This window comes from Rhincodon typus, chromosome 9, assembly GCF_021869965.1.
Source record: "Rhincodon typus isolate 14 chromosome 9, sRhiTyp1.1, whole genome shotgun sequence".
Lineage (NCBI taxonomy): Eukaryota > Metazoa > Chordata > Chondrichthyes > Orectolobiformes > Rhincodontidae > Rhincodon > Rhincodon typus.
The window spans coordinates 35,032,938-35,055,982 of record NC_063340.1 but is presented as its reverse complement, the minus strand read 5'-3'; the positions used below and the strand labels follow the sequence as shown (position 1 = coordinate 35,055,982).

The following is a 23,045-nucleotide window of genomic DNA, read 5'->3' as shown; positions in this document are numbered from 1 at the left end:
GATGAAGGGTCTAGGCCCGAAACGTCAGCCTCTCTGCTCCTATGATGATTCTTAGCTCCCAAGGGTTTATTCCCATTCTTTTCTCAGCCTCTTAACTTGCAAACTTAGAACTGCTTTTCACAGTAAAGTTTTAATTTCCCAGAAATTCTCTCTCAAGCTGAAAGAGGGTAACCCTCCCTAACTGCATTATGTGTCTACCTACATCACATGGGGTGGCACAGTGGTTAGTACTGCTGCCTCACATCACTAGGGACCTGGGTTCGATTCCACTCTCGGGTGACTGTCTGTGTGGAGTTTTCACACTCTCCCTGTGTCTGTGTGGGTTTCCTCCCACAGTCCAACAACGTGCAGGCTATGTGGATTGGCCATGCTAAATTGCCCGTAGTGTTCAGGGATGTGTAGATTAGGTGGTTTATAGGGGGATGGGTCTGGGTGGGATGTCTGAGGGTTGGTGTGGACTTGTTGGGCTGAAGGGCCTGTTTCCACACTATAGGGATTCTATGAACTGCAGTGATTCAAGAAGACAGCTCACCACCACCATCTTTATGGCAGGTAGCGATGGGTAATAAATGATGGTCTAGCCAGTGACCATCGCATGAATGATTAAAGAAAACAAATCTGAGTCTTCTGTATTCCTGTGTGCAAACTATATAAACTTTTTAGTCTCTAACTTCTCCTTCTCTTCCACATCCAGGCAGACACAAAACACTGTCTGCTATATTCAGTGGTATTCTCGGAAAACCTGTGATCCAATTTTTACAATGGCTGCCTCTGAACCCTTCCCCATCACAATGTTAATCCCATGGGCCATTTACCTTGATAGAAATGCTCACCAGCTATCTTTGAGAGGCCAATGTTCTTTGATCTTGGAAATAAATGGAAGTTAAAAGCACAATTAATTAAAGCCTGACATTGTCACTATTTTTCTGAGGTTTTGGCAATTTACATTCTCCAATGTTAACGCACATGCTGCTGCCATTCTTTTCAATCCAGAAATGCTCTTACACACAACTGAATGTATTTTTCCCCCATCACTAAATCATCCTTTTTTTTAGGATATTAACCACCACCAGTAAATCACCCTCGTTTTCCAATTGAATAATTTACACACAAAATCCATTGAAGTCAATGCAGACCACCAAAGTTGAGGGAGAGGGGCTGGGGGCTAAATTAAAACGGAGTTGAATGGGGAAATAAAACACTCTACCTGGTGTGGTGCCCAGCTCTCTCTCTAAAGGCTCAAGAGTATTGGTGAACACCTTGTGCTCCCTCTCCAAGAATACTCAGGCATGAACGTACCCACAGAAAAACAGAGGCTGCTGCCATTGCCTCCAAGTTTAAATTACCTGTGCCTTGTTCCCATTAAAACAATCTGAGCCCTTCTTTGATTTAATGATCTAACCACCCACTCTGACCAATAGACAGATTTCAGAACTGGTCACACAACTACCTTCGTTGTGCCTTAAATTTAATGACATGGTCCCAAAACATAAAAATCGACTAGACCTCATAACTGAAACAGTTGTTTTTCACGAGGGAGTTAATGATGAAATTAATTTGCAATTATTGCCACAAATGTGGGGAAGTGGAAAATAAATACCAAAATGCAATGTTGTTGAAGCAAGGATTACATTGACACTGAGATTAGTTGAGTTAGTTGCTATTACATCTTTTAAAGAGAAATTGAAAACTCTGATTAGAGATATTCCCAGAAATTTGACCAAGTGACATCTGTAAAAGTTGTTTAGTTTGTATTAGAGAGATGATTGAATGTTCATGTCAGTCGTTATTATGCGAGTGGTTGTCCAAACCAAGGAGTCATCTGTAAGCAGGACATGTGGGGGAGCACACAAAAGGGAGAAAGTCACAAAAGACAGCAAACTTTGCAGGTATTGATTTCACCAGTAACTCTAATAAAACAAAATTGTATGAACATCAGCTTAGCAATGACATGAATGAATTCACAGCAGCAATGTTGCTTCTGAACCAACCTGTGTCATGACTTAAGTGGGAAGAGTACACTGATAATTGGACCCTACTATTTCCTAACTTGTGCCAAAATGCATAAAATCCTAATTAGATCATGAAAATAAGCAATTTCCTTGTCAGCCTGCCATTTAGGAGAAAAGAAGTCTACACTAAATTTTGTCATAAGCAGAAAATAACTCTTCATTGTAATCATACTTGCAAAAGTCAGAGAAAAAAGAGCATTTCTAATCCACTTATAAGGATCTTATGCTATGCCCCTTTAAAAAAAACAAATAATTTATTGATTCATTATTAAGACAGATAAAATACGCATAGCTTGTCACAGATACATCAAGTGGGAGAATATATACAGGGAAAACAAAGTTCGGAAGATTAAAAGTCCAGATCAAAAGGTAGAATGTTATTTCTCATAGTCAATTTATACTTGGGTTACACACAGAATCATAGAATCCCTACAGTGTGGAAACAGGCCCTTCACTCCAATAAGTCCACACCGATCCTCAGAGGATCCCACCCAGACCCATCCCCCTATAACCCATTTAATCGATGCATCCCTGAACACTATGGGCAATTTAGTATGGCCAATCCAACTAACCTGCACATCTTTGTATTATGGGAGGAAACCGGAGCACCTGGAGGAAACCCACACAGACATGGGGAGAGTGTGCAAACTCCACACAGACAGTGGCCCGAGGGTGGAATCGAGTCTGGGTCCCTAGTGTTGTGAGGCAGCAGTGCTAACCACTTAAAATGTCTAGAACCAAACCAAGTGACTACACAAAAGTCAATAAGCTCTTTCTTTGTGACACTTCTCATGGGCAATTGCCCCAAACTCAACTCAGCAACAATATTTCTAAGCCATTCCCTGGGCTCTGTCTGGATAAAGGGGAATTTTTATCGAGTGATACAAATTTCTTTGCAGGAGAGGCTATTATCCACTCGACTTCAACCTTACTGGTACCTATACCTATATTGAGACTCTATCCTGAACTTACATTCCCCTGGACTCTTTAAATATTTATGTCAATTCTGTTTTAATGGTTTTCTCTGCTTGTGGTGAAGAATCCCAAATTGTGGCCAATGTAAAAATTATCCTTCTTCCTTCTATAATAACATAAAACAAAGAACTGTTGATGTTGGAAAGCAGAAACAAAACAGAAATTGCTGGAGAAACTCAACAGGTCTGGCAGTATCAGTGGAGAAAAAGCAGAGTGAATGTTTCAGAACCAATGACCCTTCTTCAGAACTAATAGTAGCTGATTCTTTCTTCCATCTTGGTTATTCAACGAGAGTCTGAATTCTCTGTTTCCTCATTCCCCATTTACCATCCATAGGGAACAACTTTCACAAATGACATAGTGAATTGCTAATTTATACTCATCCATTTACTGGGTGCACCTCACTCTGCCAAATCCACATAATACTTTGCTGCTGAACCAAGGTCTGTGGGAAATTCTGGTGACTATGTCTTTCTCATTTCTTAGTCTGTATATATGCAGCAAGGTTTGACCCTCAAGACCTCTTCCCCACCTATCTAAGAATTAAACCCTCAAGACCCCCATCCCCTTCTACACGTGAACAACACTCTCCTGATCTCCCTCAACTCTGGGCAGCTGCCAATCATTCTTCCTGCTCTGACCTTCTCAGTTTTTGGTAACCCATTCCTTCCCATGTTCTGAATGCCACAGTTCAGCATCCTCCAGCCACTGTTCACTGTTCTCCAACCTGCCATCTGGTGCTGATCCTATCCTGTCAAAAACCCTGCATGACCTCTGACTCCTCACTAACTCATTGTAACTTAGTCCCACTTCCAACAATCCTTAATCAGGGAGATTAATTTTAGAAAGAGCTAGCACAAGCAGAATAGCAGAATGGCCTCCTGGGAGCTACATATCTGTCACTCTGTATAGCTCATAGAAATCAAGAAGTGGTTTTGGCAGAGCTGAGTAAAAAACTAACTTTATTTTGGTGATATTTAAGCCTTTGTTTTGATTGGGGTTGTGGTAGATAATTATTCATATCAGTTGTGGTTAAACATTTGCCTGAAGGGATTTTTTTTTCCTTTAAGCTACAGTTCCAAAAAGAACCAATAGCTGTTACACAGCCTCAGTCTATACCCATCTATGAAGCTTGTGCATGTTTTATTACTGTGTTGTTGAAACCAAATTTAAATGACATATGCTGAGATTGTCCATTTTTAGATATTGCATGCACCGTATTTTAGCATAATTGTAACCAAATAGATGTTTGTGTTTGGTTAGATTTTTTTCAAATGACGTGCAAAAGGAGTTCTTATAGGCCACAATGCATGAATCACTCGCTGCTTTTATCTTTGATTCTGGGAGCCTGATGTCTGGGAGCCAGCTCACTGTCTGTGCTGTTGTATCAGTTTTCTGTCTCCTGGCGACAGATTCATAGTTCTTAATTGTCTGCTGCTTGGGAAAACCAGGTTTAACCACTTAGATGCTGGTAGCCAACTTAGAACTGTTAAGCTCAAGAATCTGAACTGAAAATCAACATAAAAGTAACTATGAACTAACTAAAAACACACAAGTATGCATTCAGAGAGGGTTGCTAACTCTTTGGACAAGTTCCAGCAGTTTAATTGCATGATTTCCCAGCCTCAACAGCCCTGAATAGTAAAACAACATTTATCCTTTGTCAGTACTTTTACAGTTAATGAATGGAGAGGGCTAAATGGAAGTGGAAAATAAACTTCAATTTTCTCGTTGTCCTGTGACGTTCCTCCTGGATTGTGTACTTTATTGAGCAAATTAATTGATAATTCTTCACAACTCTAAACCAGTCTTGGAGGGTTGACAACTCCACATTCAGGAGAGGTGCTAAAGTGCCTGTTTTGTAAAGGTTCACTGGCTCAGCCTTTGTAATTATGTTGCCTTGGAAGCTAATGACTCTGAATAAGGTTTGATGGAGACATAGTTCCAGTATGGAATTTTATTAAAGTTAATGAAATAACTCAACAGAAGGCAGTATCCTGTCATCAAGTCACCTTTAATTTACAAGTGGAGAGTCTTCCTGTATTTCAAAATTGGCCTAACAAATGTCCTGTACAGTTGCAATATGACCTTCCAACTCCTATACTCAATGCAGTGACCAATAAAGGCAAGCATGCCAAATGCCTTCTTCACTATCCTGTCTACCTGGGTCTCCACTTTCAAGATGGGGTCATTGCCTCCGAATGAGTGCCCTCTGCAATGCTAAGACTAATTTTCCTGTGGTTTGCTTCCAGGAAAATTCATTCCAAACAGAAAAATGCAGGGAATTTGGGCAGAGACCTTTGGCACATTCTGGACCTGTACCAACAAGGCAGACTCAATCTTTTAATGGCAGTTGACAAAGTTGGGTGCTGTGCACAAATCACTTGCAATCAGCAAATCTCATAGTAGTGAGGCATGACAAGGTATGTAGGACTTCCTTTCACAGTCACTAAATTTTGCGTTTGGAGATTTCTGACAGTGGTCAGAAGACGCAAGGCATGTGTCCCGTTCTGTAGCTTTTACTATGTTTCCAACTCATCATTAAACTTGCAACAGGAGTGTGATCAATTGACCTGTTTTTTCCAACAATGAGATTGCAGTGTAGAGAGAAAGAAACACAGCAATTGAACCTGTTGGCTCTTGCTGTCTAAATGTTTCAACAAGTTCACTAATAGTTTAGGGCAAACTGATATCAAGATCAGTCGGAGTCCACTGAATAATCTGTAGGAGGCCAGGATAAATCCAAGTTAAATGCAATATTCAACATCCTTTTATCCTTTGTTCATACGATATGGATAGTGCAGATAAAACCAGCATTTTGTCCCCCACCCACTAGTGCCCTTGAGAAACTGGATGTGAGCTATCTTAAACTATTGGAATCCATGTGGTGCAAGCACGCTAACATGCTGTTAGAAAGGAAGTTCCGGATTTTGACACAGCAACAGTGAAAGAGGAACAATTGAGTTTGAAGTCAGAATGTTTAGTGACGTGGAAGGGAAATTACACGTGGTTGTGAAGACTCTTCAAATAGTGCACCTTACACCATCCCAGTGAGGCAGGACAGTGCATACTTCCAAATTGTTCTACATCCCAAGACTACTTCCAATGCACCTCACAACTTCACTATCTCAGCAATGCTGGAGAATGTGATGAACCTTTACTGTATCCTTGCAATTCCTACCCATTCTCACTGATAATACGACTAGCACTATAGATTGTGACATACAGATCTATTCCCTCCATTCGGTTCCACACATAAGGTAAATTGATCTGATTTGACCATTAATGGTATTGAAACAGTTTGAGAATCCCAGACATGGGACAGATCTTTCCCTTCTGCTGTCTGAAAATGTATAACAGATTTCACCGAGAAGGTGTATGCATGGTGCCAAACAACTGGACATCCCAGGCCCAGGTTCTCCCCTTACGATTTATGATTATCCCTCAAGTCGATACGTAGTACCTTGAGTTCAATCCCAAACTTATAGGTGTGTTTTTAGATATCTAAAAGGTAAATAGAGGCAAAAGTGGACATTGGACTGTTGGAAAATGAGACTGGAGAAGTAGTGATGGGGAACAAAGAAAGGGCAGGGGAACTGAATAGGTACTTTGAATCAGTTTTCACAGTGGAAGATATCAGCAGCATACCAGAACTTCAAGCAAGTCAGGGGGAGAGGTGAGTATAGTGCCTATCACTAAGGAGAAGGTTCTGGCGCAGCTGAAAAGTCTGAAGGTGGATAAATCATGTGGACATGATGGATCACACCCCAGAGCTCTGGAGGAGATCGCTGAGGAAATTGTGGAGGCACTGGGGCTGATCTTTCAGGAACAACTGGAATTGGGGAGGGTCTCAGAAAACTAGAAAATGGCTGTTGTAACACCAATGTTTAAGGAGGGAGGAAGGCAGAAGACAGGAAACTATAGGCTGGTTAGAGATAGTAAGAACTGTCTGACCTTGATTGTTGGTAAGATTTAGAGTCCATTATTAAGGATGAGATTGAGGAGTACTTGGAAGTGCATGGTGAAATAGGGCTGAGTCCAACATGAATTCATCAAGAGGAGGTCATGCCTGACAAACCTGTTAGAGTTCTTTGAAGAGATAACAAGCAAGTTAGACAAAGGAGAGCTATTGGATGTCATCTATTTGGACTTCCAGTAGTCCTTTTACAGGATGCCTCCCAGGAGGTTCTAAATCAAATAAGATCCCATGTTGTTTGTGACAGGGTATTGGCATGGATGGAGAATTGACCATCTGGCAGAAGGCAGACAGTGAGAATAAAGGATCTTGTACAGTATGGCAGCTAGTAACTAATGGAGTTACGCAGGGGACAGAGTTGGGACCACAACTATTCACACTTTATGTTAACAATGAAGGAACAGAGAGCATTGTTGCTAAGTTTGCAGGTGACACATAGGTATGTGGAGGGGCAGGTAGTGTTGAGGAATTGGGAAGGTGAAGAAGGAATTGGACAGGCTAGGAGAGTGGGCAAAGAAATGGCAAATGAAAAAAAGTGGGAAAGTGTGAGGTTATGCACTTTAGCAGGAAGAATAGAGGCATAGACTATTTTCTAAGTGGGGAAAAGTTTTGGAAATCTGAAGCACAAAGGGACTTAGGAGTCCTTGTTTGGGATTCTCTTAAGGATAACATGTAGGTCCTGTTGGCAGTTAGGAAGGCAAATACAATGTTAATATTCATTTCAAGAGGACTAGAATACAAGGGAAGAGATGTACTACTGAGGCTGTTTAAGGCCCTGGTCAGACTACATTTGGAATATTCTGAGCAGTTTTGGGCCCCATATCTAAGGAAGGATGTGCTGGCATTGGAGGGAGTCCAAAGAAGGTTCATAAGAATGATTCTGAGAATGAAGGACTTGTCATATGAGGAGCAGTTGAGAACTCTGGGTTTGTACTTGATTGAGTTTAGAAAGACGAGGGAGGATTGCTTTGAAATTTATAAAGCACTGAGAGACTGTAGAATGTTGTGGAGGCAAAGTCATTGAGTGTCTGATAGAGGTAGATAGATCCTTGATTAGTAAGGGGATCAAAGGTTATGGGGAGAAGGCAGAAGAATGAGGTTGAGAAACATATCAGCTATGACCCAATGGCACAGCATACTTGATAGACTGATGGCCTAATTCTGCTCCTGCATCTTACTGTTTTATGGTCTCAGTGGTTGCAGTGGGGCTGTTGAAAATTTCAAAGCAATCAGATATGGTCAATATGGTTTTGTGAAAGGGAAATCATGTTTGATTAACTTATTAGAACTGTTGGAGGAAGTAACAAGCAATGTTGATAAAGTTGTGTATGTGATGTTAGATTTGCAGAAAGCATTTGATAATATGCCACATCAAAAGTTGCTAAAATAAGAGATCATGGTGTAGTGCATAACATTTTGTGCATGGATAAACAATTGGTTAGCCAACAGGAAACAGTAGAATAAATGGTTCATTTTCAGGTCAACAAGATGAAATGAACAATTTAGAATCTTTTTAAATGACTTAGATGGAGTGACTGAATGTATGGTTGCTAAGTTTTCTGCTGACACAGAGATAGGTACAAAAGTAAGATGGATAGAGAGAGTTTGCAAAAGAATATAAATAGTTAAGTGAGTAGGCAAAAATTTGGCAGATGAAATGTAATGCGGGAAAATATGAACGTGTTATTTTGGCAGGAAGAATAGAAAAGCAGCATGTTGTTTAACTGCAGAGAGATTGCAGAACTCTGGGGTACAATAGGATCTGAGTATCCTGTAACATGAAAAGATATAACATGCAAGTACAACAAGTAATTAAGAAGGGAAATAGAATGTTGTCTATTGTAAGGGGAGTAGAATTTAATTAGTGGGACCAAAAATCGAAAGAACTGTGGATGCCTTAAATCAGAAACAAAAACAGAAATCTGAGGAAGGGTCACTCGACCTGAAAGCTTAACTCTGATTTCTCTGCTTAATTAATGAATGTTTTGCTAAGTTGAATCGGACATTGGTGAGACCACATTGAGAGCTTTGGTTTCTTAGTTTCACAAAGGACATAACTGCATTAGAGGCAGTCCAGAGATTGTTCACTAAACTAAGAGGAGGCTATTGTATGAGGAAACATTGGACAGGTTTGGGCTTTATCTTTTCGAAGTTAGACCAATTAGAAATGATTGTATTGAAACATGTAAGATCCTGAGGAGACTTAACAGAGTGAATGCTGTAAGAATGTTTCTCCCCGTAGGAGAGACTAGAGCTAGGGGACATAGATGTCTCCCATTTAAGGCAGAGATGAGGAAAAATGTTTTATCTCAGAGCATGAGTCTGCAGAATTCTCATACCCAAAGAGTGATGGAGGCAGGGTCATTGAATATTTTTAAGGCGGTGATAAGTAGATTTCTAACTAACAAATGGACCAAAAGTTATCAGGTTAGCCAGGAATATCTTTTTTATTCATTTATGGAATATGAGCATTGCTGATTAGGCCAGTTGCTCATCCCTAATTGCTTTGAGAAGGTGATAGTGAGCCACTTTCTTGAACCGCTGCAGCCTACGTGGTGTCAGTACACCCAGAGTCCTGTTCAGAAAGGTGTTCTAGCATTCTGACTCATCCGCAACGAAGGAATATTAGTATAGCAAGTCTAAATAACTTGTAACTTGAAGGGAAATTTCAGTGGTAGTGATCCCTTTTATCAGCTGCCTTTGCCCTAGGTGGTAGAGATCACTGGTTTAGAAGATTCAGTCTGTGGAGCCTTGTTGAGTTGCTGTAGTGTATCTTCCAGATGGTACAATTGTGGAAGGAGTGAAAGTTAAAACTGTTAGATGGAATCAAGTGGACTGCTTCGTCTTGGATGGTGTTGAGTTTTTTTGACTGTTGTTAGAGTTGCATCGAACCAGGTAAGTGGCAGGTATTCCATCACATGCCTGACTTATAGATGATGGACAGGTTTCAAGAGTCAGGAGATGAATTACATGTCACAGAATTCCCAGTCCAACTGACTTTTGTAACCACGGTTATTAAATATGAATGGTCCAAAACAGTTTCAGGTCAGTAGTTACCTCCAGGATTCAATGATGGCAATGCCATTGAAGGCCAACTGTGATGGCTAGACTCTCTCTTGTTGAAGATGGTGATTTTCTTGTACTTGTGTGGCATGACACTACTTGCCACTTATCAGCCCAAGCCCGAATATTTCCAGGTCTTGCTGCATTTGTACATGGACAGCTTAAGTATCTAAGGAGTTGCAAATGGTGCTGAACATTGTGCGATCATTGGCAAACATCTCCACTTCTGACCTTATGATGGAGGGAAGGTCATTGACAATGCAGTTGAAGATGGTTAGGTCAAGGACACTACCCTGAGGAATTCCTGTAGAGATGCCCTTGGACTGAGATAATAGACCTGTAATGACCAGAATATCTTCCTTTGTGCTCAGAATCAGTCCATCCAGCAGAGAGATTTGTCCCTGATTTCCATTGACTCCAGTTTTGCCAGAGTCCTTTGCTACCAGTCAGTCAAATGTCTTTAATGTTACAGTAAATCACCTTCATTTTTTGTCTTGAGTCCAGCTCTTTTGTCCAGTTTGGACCAAGACTGTAATGAGGTCAGTAGGTGAATGTCCATGTTTTAATTTAAACTGGTCATCAATGAGCAGTTTATTCCTCAGTAAGTGCAACTTGATAGCATCGTCATTTTGCTGATGATCAAGAGTAGATTGATTGGCTGGTGATTGGCCGTGTTAGATTTGTCTTTCTTTTTTGTGTACAGGATATATCTGGGCAATTTCCCAAATTTCTGGGTAGATATCAGGTGTACAGGAACAGTTTGGTTAGGAGCATTACGAGCTCTGGAGCACAAGTCTTCAGTACTATATCCAGAATGCCAGGACCCATAGCCTTTGCAGCAGTCAGTAACTTCATCTATTTCTTTAAATCATGTGAAGTGAGTTGAAGGGATCCTGGGGATCTCAGGAAGCATCCGAAATGGATCACCAAGCAGCACATTGGTGCAGTGAGTAGCACTGCTGCCTCACAGCACCAGGAACCCAGGTTTGATTCCAGCCTTGGGTGACTCTCTGAGTGAAATTTGCACATTCTCCGTGTGAACGTGTGTATGTGAGTGTGATTTCCTCCCATGGTCCAAAAATGTGCAAGTTAGGTGGATTAGCCATGGGAAATGCAGGGATAGAATAGGTTTGGGTGGAATGGTCTTTGGAGAGTCAGTGTGACTTGATGGGCTGAATGGCCTGCTTCAACACTGTAGGGATTCTATGAATTCACCTGGCACTTCTAACTGTATTTCCTGACAAGTGCTTCAACCTTAGCTCTTGCTTTGGAGCCAAAGTTATCAAGGGTATCATGCAATGTGGATTGAGGCCACAATCCAATTGGCCATGATCTTTTGGAATGTTGAATTAGGCTTGAGGGGCCAAATGGCCTAGTCTTGCTCCTAACCTCTATGCTCATATATAATGTTTCAACGGTTCAGTGACGTCAAGCTCAGGCATATCCCAATTATGATGAGCCATTTGATCCATTTCCAATCACGAATGCAGTTAAACAGGGCTAATTTGCTGGCATCAGTCTTCTTTGGCTTTTTTTTTTCTCCTCCATGTTATCCAATACCTTGTGAGATGGTAACTTTGAAATTGAAATAAGATATCACAGGAACATCTTTGTGGCAGTGAAAGGAAGAACCACAAAGATACTGTATGAGTCTTCACTTAGATGCTTTGATGCCGACTTTGATAGCAAAAAGCTTTCTTGAGATTGTGAGAAAAGAGGGTGAATATTTAGTGCAGACAGAAAATGCAGGGAAAGAAAATCCAGAGCCATCTACTCCTCCAAATCTCAATCATGCGTCGTGTTCTGTCCTAGTTGCAGCAGAACCTTCTGAGCAGAGGTCAGGTTTATCAGTTACGTATATACCTACCAAATGCCATAAAGGAAGAGTGTGTATGTGGTGTTCTTAGGTTTGCAGAAGGTATTTCATAATGTGTCACATTAAAAGTTAATAAACAAATAAGAGGTCATGGGGTAGTGCATAATATTTTTTGCATAGATAAACAATTGGTTAGCTAACAGGAAACAATAGATTAAATGGTTCATTTTCATTTTGACAAGGTGGAACAATTGGAATGCCATTGGAATCTTTGGTGAGGCCTTTTTGTCTCAAAGGATGTATTAGGCCATCATCGATCAGCATAGAATTTGGATATGTTACAGTCAGTACTGAAAGATTTGGGCCAATGTTTACTTATATGGAACTTATGATTCACACCTAAGTTACAACTAATAATTCAACATCCTGTTGTGAGTCATAACAAAAATAAGAGCATTTAGAATGCAGTCAATCTATTAACAGGGAGATTTGGTTAATAGGTAGGAGACAGAGAGAGTAGGAACATGAGCTCTGTGCTGGAATTGGCTGAATATAGCTTGTCCTGTCCCCTAATGAGCACTGCTGGGGCCTCAGTGATTTACTACATTTTTAAATGACTTGGATGAAGGAATATATCAAGTTAGGTGGTATGGTCAAATGTGCGGATGGGAACAAACTGTTGCACAAAAACTTTGATAGAGTGGGTTGGCAAAACTGTGGCAGTTTTGTGTGAGACCATGTCCGTTAGACTGAAAAATTGGAATCAAAGTATTTTCTAAGTGGTGAGAAGCTAGGAATTGTAGAAAAGCACATAGATTTCATAGTTCAGAGCAGAAATCTCTAAAACCTAATGGACGATGTGAAAAATAATTTTGAAGGTTATTAGAATATCTCAAGGGGGCTGAAAGGCAAAGGAATGAAAGCTATGGTTGTAGTAAGACACTAGTCAGATCTCACTAACATGTGGTTCTAGGCAATTTATCTCAATATATCAGCCTTGGAGAGTGTATAACACAAGTTCACTTGAATGATGCCTGGGCTTAAGGTGTTTAATTATGACCACAGGTTGCATAGACTAGCCCTACGTTCCATTTAGTATAGAAAATGAAGAGGAGGTGCAGTCTGAAGCTAAATGGCCTTGATGGAGCCCAAACTGAGAATTGTTGCCATGATGTGGAGGTGCCAGTGTTGGACTGGGGTGTACAAAGTTAGAAGTCACACAACACCAGGTATAGTCCAACAGATTTATTTGAATTCACAAGTTTTAGAAGCGCTGCTCATTCATCAGGCTCGTTCACCTGATGAAGATGTCATGCAGCTTCTGAGAATTGTTGAGCAGCTAATAAATGCCACTTGCTTGTGTTGTCCATGGCACCTTGTTGATGAGTGGACTAATGTGGCATGAAATTGGATTGGATTTATCATGCTTTTTGTGCACTGGGCATAGCTGTTAAAATTTCCACTTTTTCAAGTAGATCTCAGAGTTGTGTTATATTGCAATAGTCAGGCTATAGGCGTGGCTCATTCTGGAGGACATACTTTCTACACTGTAGTTGGGATGTTGCCAGTGCCTAAAGGATTTGGTGTGTCAGTTTTTTATATCAGAAAGCTGTGAGGGATTAGCAACTTGGTACTTCACGCTGAAAAATATTGCTTCAGCTTTGTTTTTGAACTAACATCTGTACCATCATTGAGGAGGTGGTTGGTTATGGACACTCTTCATCTTGTTACTCATGTAATATTCTTGCAGGTGGTTTTGCTAGCACTGTTGGGTGGACTTTAAACTAGTTTGGCAGGGGAATGAGAACCTAAGGGGAGGCTCTGAGTTAGTTAGAGTGGGTGAGACCTTAAGGAGAAAGAATCAAGACAATAAATAACAAGCAGGAAACAGCTGAGCAGTGTAGCATTAAGATGAGTGGAAACCAGGTACTGACAGAAAAAGAGAGAATGTTTAAAAACAAAGATTCTTCTGGTCGAGATGTTAAGATTCTAAAAGAAAAAATATATAAAATGTAGCAGAAGGGCCACTCTACCTGAATGCTCGTAGCATTCATAACAAGCTAAATGAGTTGATGGCACAAATCATGGTGAATGGGTATGATTTAGTGGCCATTACAGAGACAAGATTGCAGGGTAGTCATGAGTAGGAGTTAAATATCCAGTGGTATCAGACTCTTTGGAAGGACAGACAGGAAGGAAAGGGATGTGGTGTAACTCTAATATTTAAAGATGACATCAGGACAGTAGTGAGAGGTAATATAGGTTCTATGGAGAAAAAGGTCAAATCAATGTAGTTGGAAATTAGAAATAGTAAGCGGAAAACGTCACTGATAGACGTAGTCTTTAGGCCACCAAATAATAACATCATGGTAGGGCAGGCAATAAACAAAGAAATAACTGATGCATGTAAAAATGGTGTGGCAATTATCATGGGGGATTTTAATCTACATATTGATTGGTCAAACCAAATTGGTGAAGGCAACCTTGAGAAGGAGTTCATAGAATGTCTCCATGATAGCTTCTTCAAACAGTATATACTGGAACCTATGAAGGAGCAAGCTATTCTAGATCTGATCCTGTATAGGGAGACAGGAATATTTGATTAACTCATAGTTAGGGATCTTTACAGAAGGAGCGATCACAGTATGGTTGAATTTAAAATACAAATGGAGGGTGAGAAGGTAAAATCTAATACCGGTGTCTTGTGCTTAAACAAGGGAGACTACAATGGGATGAGGGAGGAGTTGGCTAAGGTAGACTGGGAGCAAAGACTATATGGTGGGACAATTGAGGAACAGTACAGGACTTTCAAAGCAATTTTTCACTGTACTCAACAAAAGCATATACCAGTGAAAAGGAAGGACAGTAGGAAAAGAGATAATCAGCTATGGATAACTGAGGAAATAAAGGCGGATATCAAATTGAAAACTAATGCATGCAAAGTGGCAAAGATTAGTGGGAAACTAGAGGATTAGGAAATCTTTAAAGGCCCTCAGAAAGACATAAAAAAGCTATAAAGAAAGGTAAGATAAATTATGAGAGTAAGCTCAGGATATGAAAATAGATTGTAAACATTTTTACAAATATATAAAGTGAAAAACAGTAGCTAAGGTAAGCATTGGTTCTTTAGAGGGTGAGAAGGGGGTTTAATAATGGGAAATATGGAAATGGCTGAGGTGTTAGTGTCGGTCTTCGCAGTGGAAGACACAAATAAACATGCTAATAATTGATTACAAGGAGGCTATGGCAGGTGTGGACCTAGAAACAATCATTATCACTAAAGTGTTGGGCAAGCTAATGGGACTGAAGGTAGCCAAGTCTCCTGGCCCTAACAGAATGCATCTCAGGGTACCAAAAGTAATGGTGGGGGAAATAACAAATACACTCGTGGTAATTTACCAAAATTTTCTAGACTCTGGACCTGTTCCATCACATTGGAAAATAGCAAATATGACTCCACTGTTTAAAAAAAGGAAGTAGACATGAGGCGAGTAAATATAGGTCAATTGGCTTAACTTCCATGGTGGAGAAAATGCTTGAATCTATCATTAAGGAAGAAATAGAGAGACATCTGCATAGAAATTGTCCCATCGGGCAGACGCAGTATGTGTTCATGAAAGGCAGATTATGTTCAACTAATTTACTGGAATTCTTTGAGGACATCACAAGCATGGTAGACAACACGGTACTAGTGGATGTGGTATATTTGGATTTCCAGAAGGCATTTGACAATGTGCCACACAGAAGGCTGCTGCATAAGATTTAGGTGCACAGTGTTACAGATAATGTATTAGCATGGATAGAGGATTGGTTAACTAACAGAAAGCAAAGAGTGAGGATAAATGGGTGTTTTTCTGCTGGCGATCAGTGACTAGTGGTATGCCTCAGGGATCAGTGTTGGGACCACAATTGTTTACAATTTACATAGATGATTTGGAGATAGGGGCCACGTGTGGTGTGTCAAAGTTCACAAATGACACAAAAGTGATTGGTAGAGCAAAGTCTGCAGAGGAATATAGATAGGTTAAGTGAGTGGGCAAGGGTTGGGCAGATGGCGTACAATGTTGGTAAATTGTGAGGTCATCCATTTTGGTAAGAATAACAGCAAAATAGACTACTATTTAAATGGTGAAAAATTGTAGCATGCCGCTGTGCAGAGGGACCTGCATGTCCTTGTGCATGAATCACAAAAAGTTGGTTTGCAGGTGCCGCAGGTAATTAAGAAGGCAAATGAAATATTGTCCTTCATTGCTGGAGGGATTGAGTTTAAAAACAGGTAGGTAATGTTGCAGCTGTATAGGGTTCTGTTGAGGTCACACTTGGAGTGCTATGTACAGTTTTGGTCTCCTTATTTGAGAAAGGATGTGTTGGCACTGGAGGATGTGCAGAGGAGGTTCGCTAGATTGATTCCATAGTTGAGAGGGTTGGCTAATGAGAAGAAATTGACTTGATTGGGACTATGCTCATTGGAATTTACAGGAATGAGGGGTGATCTTAAAGAAACAAACAGAAACATGAAGGTAATAGATAAGATAGAAGCAAGGAGGTTGTTTCCACTTGTATGTAGACCTAGAATTATGAGGCATAGCCTCAAAGTAAGGGAAAGCAGATTCAGAACTGAGTTGAGGAGGAACCTTTCTCCCAAATGGTTGTGAATCTGTGGAATTCCCTGCCCAGTGAAACAGTTGAGGCTACCTCATTGAGTGTTTTTAAGGCAAAGATAAATAGATTTTTGAACAGTAAAAGAATTAAGTGTTGTGGTGAATGAATGGATAAGTGGAGCTGAGTCTATGACAAGATCAGACATAATTCACAACTGGATATGGCAGAACCTCAGAGATTTGGTCTGATCCATTATTATTATGGAATAACTTAGCCCTGTCTAGGAAATGCTGCTTTCACTCCTTCAAACGCATGTAATTCCATATTTTAACTTCGGCAAGGTGGCATCACCAGTTTTGACTATTGTTAATCCATGCTTTCTTATATTCCTCATTGAACCAACATTGGTCCTCTGGTTTGATGTCAACCTAGAGTGGGGTTTACCGGGTTGCTGGGCCATGAAGTTGCAAATTGTGATGAAATGTCAGTCTTCTGGAACAAAGAAGGTGATACAAGACAAGGCTAGAATATTTAATTAATACAGCATATTAGAGTCTACTAAAGAAGAGAAAAATATTAGACAAAGCAGAGGTGGTGGAGGAAATAGGTGAGATATAAATTTTTAGGCAGGATGTACAAGAAAGACGGCTCTTCCTGGAGGTGATAAGTTGCCTAGTGTGAATGGCTTGAAATCCAGATTGCTAAGGGAAGTGGGGCTGAAGATTGGAGAAATATCATTAGGAAATTCTACGAGCTTGAGACATATGAAGGCTGAACACAAGGCTGATGCAAACTATTAATATTTATTGTCTATTAATTGAATGCATTAGATGGTAGAGCAGAGCTCTGCCAGTACTTTCTTCCATTACATTTCAGTCCCTGATCTGACATCATGATCCCATACTCTACATCTCCCCCAAGTCATTAACCCCATTGTTACTAATACATTTTCCTACTCCTCTCCTCAAAACATATTCCTTTAAGCAATAATATTTGGAGTCATTTCACCAATCTTGCTGAACATATATGCAGTTCTGTTTGGAGGTTGTGGAATTCCTTGTCTCAGTCTTTAATTGTTGTGAAGTTACAGTTTCATCCCGAGAATCGGTTTATATAACCTATCTGACTAATAGCTTCTTTTTCAGTGAAGTCAAGGAACTCTCTTCTCCTCAGATGATCTTGACTCCTGTTTGGATAATATATGATCTTGATTGTTGCTGCCTCATAAGCACAGAACCCTCTCATTGTCAGTCCCTGAGTCAGAACTTCTCTCCCCTTTCCAATATGGGAAGATCATGAACTCTGTTGAAGATGTGGGCTTGGCCTACTCTGTTGAATTCTTCTTTCTGCTGTGCTTATTTGTGGTCATGGTGATGTTTGGTGCTAGTGTATAGGAAAGGAAGTGAAGTTGAGTTCATAGCCTGCAGCACCAGGTGAAGACATTCTGTGATGTTGCAATGCAGGATTTGAGTGGGGCTAAACAAAAATCTTTATTCTTTCTCAGGATGCTGTGAATTGTGCTTGCTCCTCACTCAGCCAGACTATTTCTTCAGGGTGCCTGGGTAAACTTGTAATACGGACAAATCTATATGAGACTGCAAAGGATTTAAAACACTCAACTAATTGTGAGCCATTGTTAGTGATGACAATAGCACAGATTCCATATGTGGTTCACTAATGTCCTTCAGGGAAGGAAATCCTCACCTAGTCTGGCCTGACATATGACTCCAGACCCACAGCAATATGGTTGACTCTCAATTGCCCTCTGAAATGGCCTAGCAAGCCATTCAGTCGTACCAATCACTACAAAGTCTCAAAGAAATGAAACTGGATGGATCACTCGGCATCAACCTCGACATCGGAAAAGACAACGGCAGAAACAGAGTTTTTAACCCTGCAAAGTCCTCCTCACTAACATCTGAGGGCTAGTGCCAAAATTGGGAGAGCTGTCTCACAGACTAGTCAAGCAACAGTCTGACATAGTCATACTCACAGAATCATACCTTACAAACGATGTCCCAGACACCACCATTACCATCCCTGGATATGTCCTGTCCTGCCGACAGGAGAAACCCTGCAGAGGTGGCAGCACAGTGGTTTACAGTCAGGAGAGAGTTGCCCTGGGAGTCATCAACATTGGCTCCAGACTGCACGCAGTCTCACAGCTTCAGGTTAAACACGGCCAAGGAAAACACCTGCTGATTACCATGTACCATCCTCCATCAACTGATGAATCGGTACTCCTCCATGTTGAACAACAATAGAAGGAAGCACTGAGGATGGCTAGAGCACAAAATGTACTCTGAGTGGGGGAATTTCATGTCCATCACCAAGAATGGTTCAGCAGCAGTACTACTTATTGAGCTCGTTGGGGCCTAAAGGACATGGCTGCTGGACTAGGTCTGCGGCAGGTCGTGATGGAACCAACAGGAGGGAAAAACATATGACCTCATCTTTAGCAACTTGCCAGTTGCAGAAGCATCTGACCGTGACAGTATTGGTAAGAGTGACCACCAGACAGTCCTTGTGGAAATGAAGTCCCACCTTCATAAAGACAATAACTTCCATCGTGTTGTGTGGCACTATCACTGTACTAATGGGACAGACTTTGAACAGATCTAGCAACACAAGACTGGGCATCCATGAGGCACAGTGGGCCATAAGAGCAGCAGAATTGTACTCCAGCACAATCTGTAACCTCATGGCCCAGCATATCCCCTACTCAACCATTACCATCAAGCCAGGGATCAACCCTAGTTCAATAGAACACACAGGAGGGCATGCCAGAAGCAGCACCAGACATACCTGAAAATAAGGTGTCAATCTGATGAAGCCACCAAACAGGACTACTTACATGCCAAACAGCATAGGCAGCTGGGTGATAGACAGAGCTAAGCAATCCCATCACCACCAGATCAGATCTAAGCTCTACAGTCCTACCACAAGTAAACAACTCACTGGAAGAGGAAGCTCCACAAATATCTGCATCCTCAATGATGAAAGCGCCCAGCCCATCACTGTAAAAGATAAGGTTGAAGCTTTTGCAGCAATCTTCAGCCAGAAATGCTGAGTGGATGATCCATCTCAGCCTTCTCCAGTGGTTCCCAGCATTACAGATATCAGTCTTCAGCCAATTTGATTCACTGCATGTTATATCAAGAAACAGTTTGAGACGCTGGATACTGCAAAGGCTATGGGCCCTGACAACATTCCAGCAGTAGTACTGAAGTCTTGTGCTCCAGAACCTGCTGCTCCCTTAGCCAAGCTCTTCCAGTACAGTTCCAACACTGGTATTTACCAGACAATGTGAAAAATTGCCCAGGTATGCCCTGTATATAAAAAGCAGGACAAATCCAATTACTGCCAATTACCACCCTATTAGTCTACTGTCAATCATCAGTAAAGTGATGGAAGGTGTCATTATTGGTGCTGCAAAGCAGCACCTGCTCAGCAATAACCTGCTCAGTGATGCCCAGTTTGGGTTCAGCCAGGGCCACTCACATTCTGACCTCATCACAGCCTTGGTTCAAACATAGACAAGAGAGCTGAATTCCAGAGGTGAGGTGAGAGTGACAGCCCTTGACATCAAGGCTACATTCAGCAAATGTGGCATCAAGGAGCCTCAGCAAAACTGGAATCAGTGGGTATCAGGGGGAAAACTCTCTGGTGATTGGAGTCATACCTGGCACATAGTAAGGTGGTTGTGGTTGTTGGAGATCAGTCATTTCAGCTCCAGGACATCTCTGCAGGAATTCCTCAGGGTAGTGTCCTCGTCCCAACCATCTTCAGCTGCTTCATCAATGATCTCTCCTCCATCATAAGTTCAAAAGTGAGGATGTTCGCCGATGATTGCACAATGTTTAGCACCATTCATGACTCCTCAGATACTGAAGCAGTCCATGTTGAAATGCAACAAGATCTGGACGATATGCAGACTTGAGCTGAAATTTGGCAAGAAACATTTGCGCCACACAAATGCCAGGCTATGACCATCATCAAAAAGAGACAATCCAACCACTACCACTTGACATTCAATGGTGATACCGTCATTGAATCCCCCACTATCAATGTCCTGGGGTTATCATTGACCAAGAAGAAAACATGTAGTCAGCTTACCTTTGTTGGCATAAGATATTTGTTTCATAAAGTAAATAAAACAGTCACAGACTTTACAAAACTGTTGGAAATGCTAAAAATAAAACAAAGAACTGTGGATGCTGGAAACCTGAAATGAAAACAGAAATTTCTGGAAAAACTCTGGATTTGGCAGCAACTGTAGGAAGAAAGTGGATTTAGTGGTCCGAGTCCATTCACTCTTCATCAGAACCCTGACTGGAGGAACTGCTTTCCATTCCTGACAACAATGAAGAAAATTTCAATCCATTGTCTCTCAAAGTAGAATTGTCAATGCCAGTGATAAAGTTAGTGCTGATTGAGCAACAATCCTCCCGTAACATGACTAAGGATGTAGAAATGTTTAGTTCACCAGAAAGACATTCAAAGAGGAGAAATGAAGACACACAACGTAATCATCAAGTTGAAGAAGAGAGCTTATGTACTTTGAATCAGATGAACCAGTAAATTGAGAGTAAAGATTTGCTTGAACAAAATGGAGATGAGCTGCATGCAATGTCATGAAAACCAAAATAAAGTGTACAGATACAGGAAACAGTTAAAAAGAAGAAATTGATAGTCTAACATCATGGGTCATGCTAAAATGAAAATACCTGTCCAAATTGAAAAAAAATTGCATGGTCCAGATAACCAGGATAGTTAGGGAACAACTTGTTGCCACAGTATGACTGTTTTAAGATTATATCTCCAACTTCCACCACTTGCACCTCCAAATGATGTGTTTTGGGCAATTGCCTGGGATAGCAGGAAAGATTTCAATGGCAAAAGAAATCCAGGAAATTAAGAATCATGCAGATAAAGTAATGGTTTAACTCCCAAATTTGCCAGAACAACATCCTCCATGAAGAACGTTCAAGAGCTTAAAAAAATACTCTAGTAGAGAAATGATTTACAGAAAATCAGAATCAATATCAACTCAAGCCAATGAATTATTAATCTTCCAACAAGCTGCCAAATTAAAAGGGAATATGTTCTGAAAGAATTGTCCAACCTCCAGACTGCCTGCATTTAGGGGACTTGGGCGACATGGAGTAATGATAAATGTAAAAGTAGTTACATACGTGAATGTATAACTTTTAATAAAGGGAAACAAAGCTTGGAGAGAAACAATGTATAAGTTAATGGTTCTGAAAGTGTTCACTTGAATTTAGATTAACACCAGCCAAGCCCCGATTATGTCATGCACTACTTAGATCGAGAAACTGTTAGTTTACATGAGGTCCTGATTGAAACAGATTTGACATACCTCGCTCCTGAAAGCCAGAGTTATGCCTAAATAGTTTATGAGAATTAAACCCATTGCTGTCACACAACAGTACTTTATATGTAAGTACAATAAATACTTGTTAAGTGCGATATGACCAACTGGACTAGTGTCCTGTAAATCAAGCCCCACTGCTCCTGGAGTCTTTGCAAATGTTAGTTTTTTTTTAAGTATGCACAGTATCCCAATTTATCCGACCTTCAGACCAAGGTTGATTCGAAAGTACAACTAGTTTTCCGTATCAAATAAGATTATTATTTATTACAAATAATTAGATTATAACTACAGGTAACCAGATATAAACTATTGAAATGTCATACTTCTAAAACTGTAATCACCCTAGAAATTCACACACACGTGCATGGAAATTGATTATCATCAGAGGTAGAAAAAGACTGGAAAGTCAGTTCAGTGGTCTTTGCTTCCTGGCTTTGACATTGAGATGACCCTTCTTTGGCTGGCCTGGCACATGGTGTTTAATTGCCTTTCTCTGAGTGCTTCCAATGGTTTGTAAGAGGCACAGACTGGATAGTCCGTTTATAAAATGCCTTTAATTTATCAATGCAAGAACTATACCTCATAGCTACAGGAAAGGTAACAAGATTTCTTAAATTTAAACTGATTTTGTTTTTACTGCAGAGAACATACAACTTCTGTGTCTTTGTCTCTCTCTGTGTCTGTGTCTCCGTAATTTATTTCCAGGTCTAACCTGCTCAGTTAGCTGAGAACCAGTCAGCTTTACTTGTAAACAGCTTCTCGGCTCCTGATTGTTCGTACACTATGGGATCCCATTGCCACCCTAAAATCAGAGTTCACAATAGGTATGATTTTCCTTGCTGTGAAATTATAAAACCATAAAGCATAGAAGCAGATTTAGGCCAGTCGGCCCACTGTATCTTCTCCACCATTTGATCTTGGTTGATATGTTTTTCACCCCATTCTCCTGCCTTCTCCCCATAACCCTTGATCCCCTACTAAACAAGAACTTATCTGTCTACACTAAATAACTTGGTCTCTGCAGCCTTCTGTGGCAATGAGTTCTACAGATTCGCCACACTCTGGCTGAAGAAATTCCTCCTCATCTCTGTTCTAAAGGGTTGTCCCTTCTCTCTGTTGCTGTGATCCTGGATTCTGGTCTCTCCTAGTGGTGGAAACATCTTCTCCAAGTCCACTCTATCCAGGCCTCTCGGTATTCTATAAGTT

At 40.7% G+C, this 23,045-nt stretch overlaps 1 protein-coding gene across 6 annotated transcripts in view; it reads left to right on the top strand.

The window, feature by feature from the left end:
• ipcef1 (interaction protein for cytohesin exchange factors 1) overlaps positions 1-23,045 on the top strand; it is a 162,926-nt gene that overhangs the window by 58,040 nt on the left and 81,841 nt on the right. The window contains exon 1 of one of the 6 annotated variants that reach the window (XM_048601000.1): positions 22,645-22,663. The exons of the other annotated variants lie outside the window; for them this stretch is intronic. The gene's annotated coding sequence lies outside the window, so the exon portion shown is untranslated. Of the gene's footprint in view, positions 1-22,644; positions 22,664-23,045 lie in introns of those variants that run through there. 6 annotated transcript variants of the gene reach the window in all.